The 7,873-nt window shown below is 37.8% G+C and overlaps 1 protein-coding gene across 1 annotated transcript in view; it reads left to right on the forward strand.

Annotated features, from left to right (window-relative positions):
- PTCH1 (patched 1) overlaps window positions 1-4,253 on the forward strand; it is a 65,612-nt gene extending 61,359 nt beyond the window's left edge. The window contains exon 24 of the mRNA XM_053931392.1: window positions 1,053-4,253. The gene's annotated coding sequence lies outside the window, so the exon portion shown is untranslated. The remainder of the gene's footprint in view (window positions 1-1,052) is intronic.
- The last annotated feature ends 3,620 nt before the right edge of the window (window positions 4,254-7,873 follow it).

The following is a 7,873-nucleotide window of genomic DNA, read 5'->3' on the forward strand; positions in this document are numbered from 1 at the left end:
TATATAAAATGGCATTGCCTAGGAGAGTGTAAAGTTGCCAGCTACTTCAGGAGTTGTCATCTCTTGAATAAAATAGTTTGTGAAATAATTTAAAGTCCATAATAAGGACTGAATCCCTCTGGAAGATGAGCCAAGTGAGAAGTGGGAAGTCCTACCATGCCTAGTGCACTGCTGCTCAGCAGAGCATCCCCTGCTCTTTGGGGAGACCTTCAGAGACCTCTCCAGTGACCTCGTACACTGGAGGTGTCTGAGCTAACCTCTGCCTCACCAGGGGCAGCTACAGTGGCAATTGCAAGTTTGCACAGGATAGAGTTGCCCATTGAGTTTTTACACTGAAAACTTCTTGGGGCTCCTAAATGAAAAACTATTTCTCATTATTTTTACAATGTTCTTCTCTTGCAGGGGAAAAAGAAGGTGTTAGAATCGTTACTTATCTGTGGATTACTGTTTTTTCTCTTTGCTTGTCTGAGCTTTTCAGTGACAGACACCAGTATGAGCAGAGCAAGTAATTTTATTTTGATTCTAGAATATTTTGCACGTACATATGCACACACAGAATTTTAATGGAAATTTTTATGATAATTCAAAATGAAACCACTTTTTGAATTATAAAATGTCTCTCCAAACATCCCAAAGCCTAAATAGATGTGAATGCCTTTAGCCTTGCAGTCTAGAAATATGACAATAGTATCCACAGAATAAGGAAATACTTGGGCTTAGTTTTTTCAAGCTGAAATGTATGGTAATGTGAGACTTAAATAAACTCAGTATTCAATGTAGGATACTTCTTCTTCAACTCTTCATTGGTTTTGACTGAATTTTTCACAGCTATCTAAAACTAGGAACTTAGAAATTAAAGCAACTACATTTTTAAAATCAGCATCAATATTTCATCACCAGGAAATTAATTACTGAGATGAAAGCAGAGCCAGCATTTCCTGACTGCTAACTCTAACCAAGAGAATAATGAAATTAGTTGGCTTAGTTTGGTTTGTTTGTTTTTCTTGAAATTTAGTAAATGTTCGCTTTTTTCTCTCTCCTTATTTGTACAGGGTAATAACTGAAGCAAAGAAGAGGCCAAAGATGGAAAACTGTATTCCAGAACTGTTTGAAGAGAAGAACTGCTTGAAGTTGTAGAACAGGACATGCTGCATCAGGACAACAGTTCACTGTTACTGTAACCTATTGTATTATTTTGTTAAATATTTCTTTTAAGTATTTAAAAGATGTACACATATGTAATATACAAAAGAACAATGTAAAGTAGTATAATTTGGAGTAAGTTGCCTTTGGGCAATAGAATGGGGACAATATTGTGTGCTCTTTGTACTTTTTGTACATTGATATCTGTGCCACAAGTAAGCTTAATCTAGTTCTAAATTTCAGCATAAGTTGGTGCTGCTTAAATATTTTATAATTTACTTGTATAATTCTATGCAAATATTGCTTATGTAATAGGATTTTTTAAAGGTACATGTCTGTTTAAAATATTTTAAATTTGTGTATCACAACCCTGTGGTAGTATGAAACGTTACTGTTAACTTTCAAACACGCTATGCGTGGTAATTTTTAAAATAAGCAAATATGAAGAAAAGCAAGTTAATCTGGGAGGCTTAAATAGACTTAGCAATGTGCAGGTTTTGTTTTGCTGTATGTGTCCAACTGTGCATCTGGAAATATGCATGCTTTTGTGTGTATGTTCCTGGTGTACTCTAGTTTCTCTTTTACTGTATGTTAACACTTGGTGGGCTTACAAACCCACTGATGCTGATGTGAGTCTGGCTTTCCCTGTTAGTAGGCACTAGTGAAAACTCTGTTGTTGTTTACCAATATATACAGCTATAGACTGCCGTCATCAAAGGCCCAACTAAAATAAACTAAAAAGAAGATAGGGAGTTGAGGTTTGGAATTATGTTTCAGTTCCCAAACCCTTAATGACTTGTTTCACATGACTTTGGTCAAGTCACTTAACTGCCCCATGCCTCAGTTTTTCATTCTGTAAAATGGTTATAATTACACTTACCTACCTCCCAGGAATGTTATGAGGCTTAATTACAGTTCATGTAGTGCTTTGATTTTTTTTTTTTCCTCACAAAATATGTCAGGTAAGTGCAAGCACTATAACCATTATTTTTTCACTTCCAAAGGTGCTGGATATTGAGAGGTGCTGGTGGTTATAGAAATACAATGAGCATCTGCCTTATTTTGATGCTGCTAATTGTGTATGGCATTAGAAGCTGGATAATGGATTGTTTGATGGTAAGCCACAGCTTAGCTGAGTCATTACAGCATTGAAAGCAGTATCTATGGTCACCTTATTTTCATGGCAAAAAGGAGTTAATAGTAAGTACTAAAAATCAAATAGAAGGACTAAAAAAAAAAGTATATTCACTTTTACATATAAATGGCTTTCTGGTGGGCTGGGATGGTAATGACACGTAAGGCCTGGGTAGTTATTTTCTTTATTGTTTGTGTTTTCCCATGCTGCATTGGCACTTTTAATTATAACAGCTAAACTGGGATCTCTTTGCGAAACTAATTTAGCTTTTTGTACTATTATTTTTAAACTAAAAGGGGATTGCTGCAGGTGAAGGGTCTGGAAAAACACTACAATCTGTGTTCCAGTTGGAAGCAAACTGTAGGAACAAAGAACCTTAATTTAAAATAATGCAACACAAGTTTTCATTATCTCTGTCTTCCTTTTTCATCTTTTTTTCTGCCCTTCACCAAGCTGTTTTTAGAGCAAGTAGATGTTCAGTTTTGTATTCAGAGCCAAACACAACCAATATTCAGTTTCTAAACACAGCAGTGGTGGGGCTTTTCTTTATATATACATGAATAGCAGTGGCAAATTCTTTGATGGGAAAGTGTTTTTCTCCAGTGGCTTCAGGGAGTCTATCTTTGCCTACAGACCTTGCCAGCAAAACGAATGGGGATAATTAGAATGCACAAATTTCCATGCCTTTTTTGCTCACTTGAAAACACTTTGATATGAGGCACTTGTTTACAGATCTCCAATGTGAACGCTAGAAGAGCAGGTGGCGAGAGCCTGGAGTCATTCCTGTGATACATAAGCTACTGTTACAGTGCACACCAAGGGTTAATGTTGCAACTGCCTACTGGTCCAGTTCACTGTCTAACGTGAAAACTCTTGATGACAAAAAGATGAGGGGCCCCAATTTAGCACTAGCAGCATAGTGATCTCAGATCATACAAACTCTGCAACAAAACTGTATGATACTAATTGGAAGCTGCCTTCAACCACCAAGCTTGTGCGCTCACGTGCCAGAGGTTGGCAGGGCTCCCACTGGCACCGTTCCATGCTGCCGGCTGCCTTGCTTCCTGCTCTTCCTCAGAAGGGAAGGGGCCCAGGGCAAGTTGCAGTGTCTTCCACCTGCCCCTGCCCGAGTCTTCCTGTGTGCTTGTGTGTGGGTGAGCTGTCTGCTGCTTTGTGCACAATGTAGACCTTCTTCTTTGATAGTCACATTGGCAAGGGGAGAACTCAGTGGCTGGCAACATTTATTTTGTTTTGGTTTTGTTTCTTAACTTTTTTAATCATGGGTGATATTTATATTTTTGTATCATAAGAATGTTTTTCTTACAGTATTTGTCATGCCAGTTTATAATAAACAAAATGCAGGGATTTTATTTCTATTGGAAACACTATTACAGTTATGTTTTTACTGTTTAATGGATTTTTATTTGTATAGAGTGCTTACTAATGTTAAATAGGAAAGAGTATATAACATTTACATTATGGACTTGTTGTAGCTTTTAGTGTAAGGAGTTGAAAGGAAAAAAAAATATTCAAACTGGGTCTCATTGCCTGCCTGTTTGGTAGGAGTGGGTTTGTGTCATTTCAGTTACAAAGATAAAATTATGCCATATAATTTATTTATATGAAAATTTATTTTTGTAGTGTACATAGTAGTCATCAAGTCTTTTGACAGAAGTATATTTTTAAAGAGTTTATATGTAATGATGATACCATTATGTTTTGGAACACTGCTGAGATACAATTACAGTGCACACTTTTCCTTGTAAACCCCCTGGAGAAAAGAAAGTGTTTAACAGTGTTAAGAGAGAAAGAGAGTGTGAATATTCATACAATTCTGAACTGTGTTTTAGTTACCATTTGTGATCTAGTGTGGTTCTCATTTTAAGCTTTGAACGGAAATTGTACAAACTCTCTAAATATTAATGTTCAAACACTGATAGAAATTCTAACATGAATAAAAAAATATTATAACTTACTGGTTATGAATTTGGTTGTTTTATGGAATGCTTCTTAATTTACTGCTGGTTATCTCTGCAGGTGCAACCATGCAATCATTCTGATTTGGAGCATGAATCTGAGATCTTCCAGTATTTGGGATGTATGGAATATTCAGATTGCCCATTTTGGAGCAGGAGCCATTTGTTACCCTGTCTAAAGGGTAGCATGCTGGTCCTTGTCTGTTGATTCTGTTACTTTTGCAGGCTGGGGAATAGGTTTAGGACTGGGTTATACATGTCATTCTCACTCTGAATGAAAAAATTTGTTGGCTAAAGCATTTTATATAAAGTGCTTTATATAAAGTGCTTATATAAAGGTTATTTCTTCTTAGATGCAGGAGTAAATTCTTTATCTTTTTCCCATCTCTGTGGTTGCGCGCTACACTGGATAACAGAATCAGTCTGGTATTTCCACTTTGTGGAATTAAAAATACATGTGTTCTGAGTTCTGAAAACTACAGCCCTTCATAATAAGGGAGACTCTTGACAAAATTCCCTCCGGGAAGCGTGCTACTGCTTTCCAGCCAGGGTGCAGGTCCCTGTGCCCTGCACGAGCCCCACTAGGCAGAGAGGAGAAGCTACAGTCTTAACTCTTAGATGACTTTTTTACATGAGACTTCTAAACTTTTCATAAGGGAAAAGCTCAAACCTGTCTTGAGGTAATTTATAATTCAGCCTTTACTTTCCATGGCCAGAGTAAATACAAATACAATATTCAGTTTTATGTTTTCTGGAAGTCTAACCACAAAAGAGAAAAGAAGAGTTAAAGGACTTGAACTGCAAAACTTCAACACATATGTTTCTACTACTCAAAATACTCTCCCTCACACCCTCAGGATTAGCCAGCTTGAGTAAGGTTGCAGATTTGGCTTTTGTGGATACAGCCCATGAGAATAGTGCTCACTTAAGCCTTGCTTTAGCTCAGCTCACTCACTTCATCTTTTATGTCCCAGCCATCCATGGGAGCTGCTCCATTCACACAGCTGGAAACCATGTAAATAAATCAATACATTCTGTCCATCAGAACATGGAATTTTTTCCTTCAAACATTCTGTTCTGCATCAACAATAGTTATTTACATGATATTACTTGTCATGTTTAGTTTTCTTATCATTTTGCTGTCAGTCTGATTAACCCCAGGTAAGAATTTGATCTGATTTTTGCCAGAGATTGACCATATTTATTCAGGCCTTAAGTAAACATATGGCCAAATTTTTGTTGGCATAATGCATGTATTTAACAGCTTCAGGAATGCCGCATGCTGCTAAACTGCAGCAGCACTGATATATGAACAGGTGTTTCATTTTTGTTAACTTTTACTCCCAAGGAGCTTTTGAGACACTGAGTGTTTATATCTGAATATACCATTGCCAAATTGTAATTATTTTTAATGTCTGCTTCAAGCAATGAGAACAATTATTACTTTCCACTATAATCATTCTTGTCTTTTTTCTTGCAAACATGTTGAATCTTATTGCTGGAACAGGGTGTGTGCCAGGCAACGGCACTACCTAGCTTAAGTGGCTGGAAAAAACACATGCCCAGTTTAACTTTCCCTGTTTAATTTCAGCTAATTAAGCACAAAAATGAAGCAGTACTCTGCTTTGGGAAAAAAAAAAAAAAAGGTTAATGTATATGCTGGTATATTTGATACTGCAGAAATCATTTTGCTCCTATAGACACTATGAAAAAAATCTCTGGCTCAGATACTTTGCAGTGTTTGTCTGCAGTGTCATCCGGGCCACTTATCACCCTACCAGAGCTTTCTTTATGAACATTTCTACTCTACATTTTAACAGCTGTAACTGGATGGGTCACCAGGTAGAGAAAGAGCTGCCACAGCAGCTGAAAAGCCATTGGTGCAAGGTAAGGCACTATTAGTGCAAGGTAAGGCTGCCATTAGTGCAAGGTAAGGCTGCAATGGAGAAGATTGTATTTAGGGTTAATGATGCACAGAACACAGAACAGCTTATGTTTTAGCCTGTTTTGCTAGTCCAAGCATTCTCAGACTCTTGTCCAGACTTAACTCAAGCTGCCAGTTAAAAGTTGCTGGATCTGTGAATCTCCTAGATGAATTAGAATGTCAAGTGTGCACAGTGGATGCAAACTTTTGCACAATGGAGCACAAAAATTTGGCTTTTCTCTCCGGTCTTTCCATCCCTTGAGCTCAAATCTTTGCAGTGGATCCAACTTCACAGGTTCCTAGCTGCCTAACACACCACAGTCTAATGAAACCTGCTGGGGAGCAAGGCCGTAAACCACAGAAGCTGGGAAGCGGGGAGATTGGAAGCTGGAGGTTGGAAACTGCTTCTCAGGCAAGGAAGGGTTCTGCCTCAGTTGAAGAGAGGCTAAACTTCACTTATGGCTGTGTGAACGAGGTGGATTTCCCCATCTGTTGAGTGGGGAAAGACAACTGAAATATTTGAAAAGTGCTTTATGGCAGAAACGAGATGCTCTGGATGCTCTGGAAGAGAAAGAGCTCCACCATTTGATTTAGGAGACCCAAAATGATATTATAAATTTATTTCAACACCTACATAAAACTGATTTTACTGCTCCAGGTTGAGTCAAGGTTAGCATCTGTGGATTTTTTCATCTGAAGTTTATCTTGGGGAAAAGATTTGTAGGAAGGCATATCTGCCTAGCCTTTTGAAAGAGAGGAGAAGGGAAAGGCATTTAACAAGAATTACTGGTAACTCAAAGGAATAACTCTATCATGCTTCTTTTTTCCAGATTTTGTAACTTCGATGAAGGGAAGTCTTTGCTCTTTCTCTAACTGGTGACAGATGTCATGTCTCATCTGGAAGACAAGGGGTAGCACCTCTATGGTCTGTCAGGTCTTAGCAGGGTATGTTAGTGGGGAGCTTCCTTTTGGAGAACCTGCCGTCATAGAGTGCTGCTCCTGCACTAAGCTGGCTTTGCTGAAGTATATATGACTCTAAGTTGCAAACAAAGGTGACCAATAGCCCTTGAGATGTCTAAATTTAAACTAATAATCTTGAAGTTAAAATGACAATTGACAGTTTCCTAGTTATCAAACATACGTACCATCTACGATCAGAGTTCATCTGTGAGACAAACAGATTATTGCTTCTCATTAAACAAAGAACCAGATATTTTTTCAGCTATTAAAACTAATAAGATAAAATATTTGAGCACCTTATTTTAGTATAATATTGAGGGTAAATAGGAAACTCACAACTTTCATCCTAAAATAGTAGGAGAATTCAAACCCCCTTTCAGGATTATGTAACCATTTTAAGTGGGCTATTAATTTGACTTGAGAGTATTTACTTTGCTAGCCAATATAATGTGCTGCTGTACCATATTGCAACATTTTGAAGACTAACATGTAAAATTTAAAATTATTGTAACAGGCTAAGGGCAGGTATTATAGCACAGGATCACACAGCTTGGCGTAGCACATCTGATTGGTGGCCTGTCACTAGTGGGGTTCCCCAAGGATCAGTGTTGGGGCCTCAGGGATCACTCTTGTTTAACATCTTTATTAACGAACTGGATGAGAAGACAAGTGCCCCCAAGTTAGTTCCCAGATGACAACATGTTGGGTGGGAGTGTCCATCTACTGGTGGATCAG

This window comes from Vidua chalybeata, chromosome Z (genome assembly GCF_026979565.1).
Source record: "Vidua chalybeata isolate OUT-0048 chromosome Z, bVidCha1 merged haplotype, whole genome shotgun sequence".
Taxonomy (NCBI): domain Eukaryota; kingdom Metazoa; phylum Chordata; class Aves; order Passeriformes; family Viduidae; genus Vidua; species Vidua chalybeata.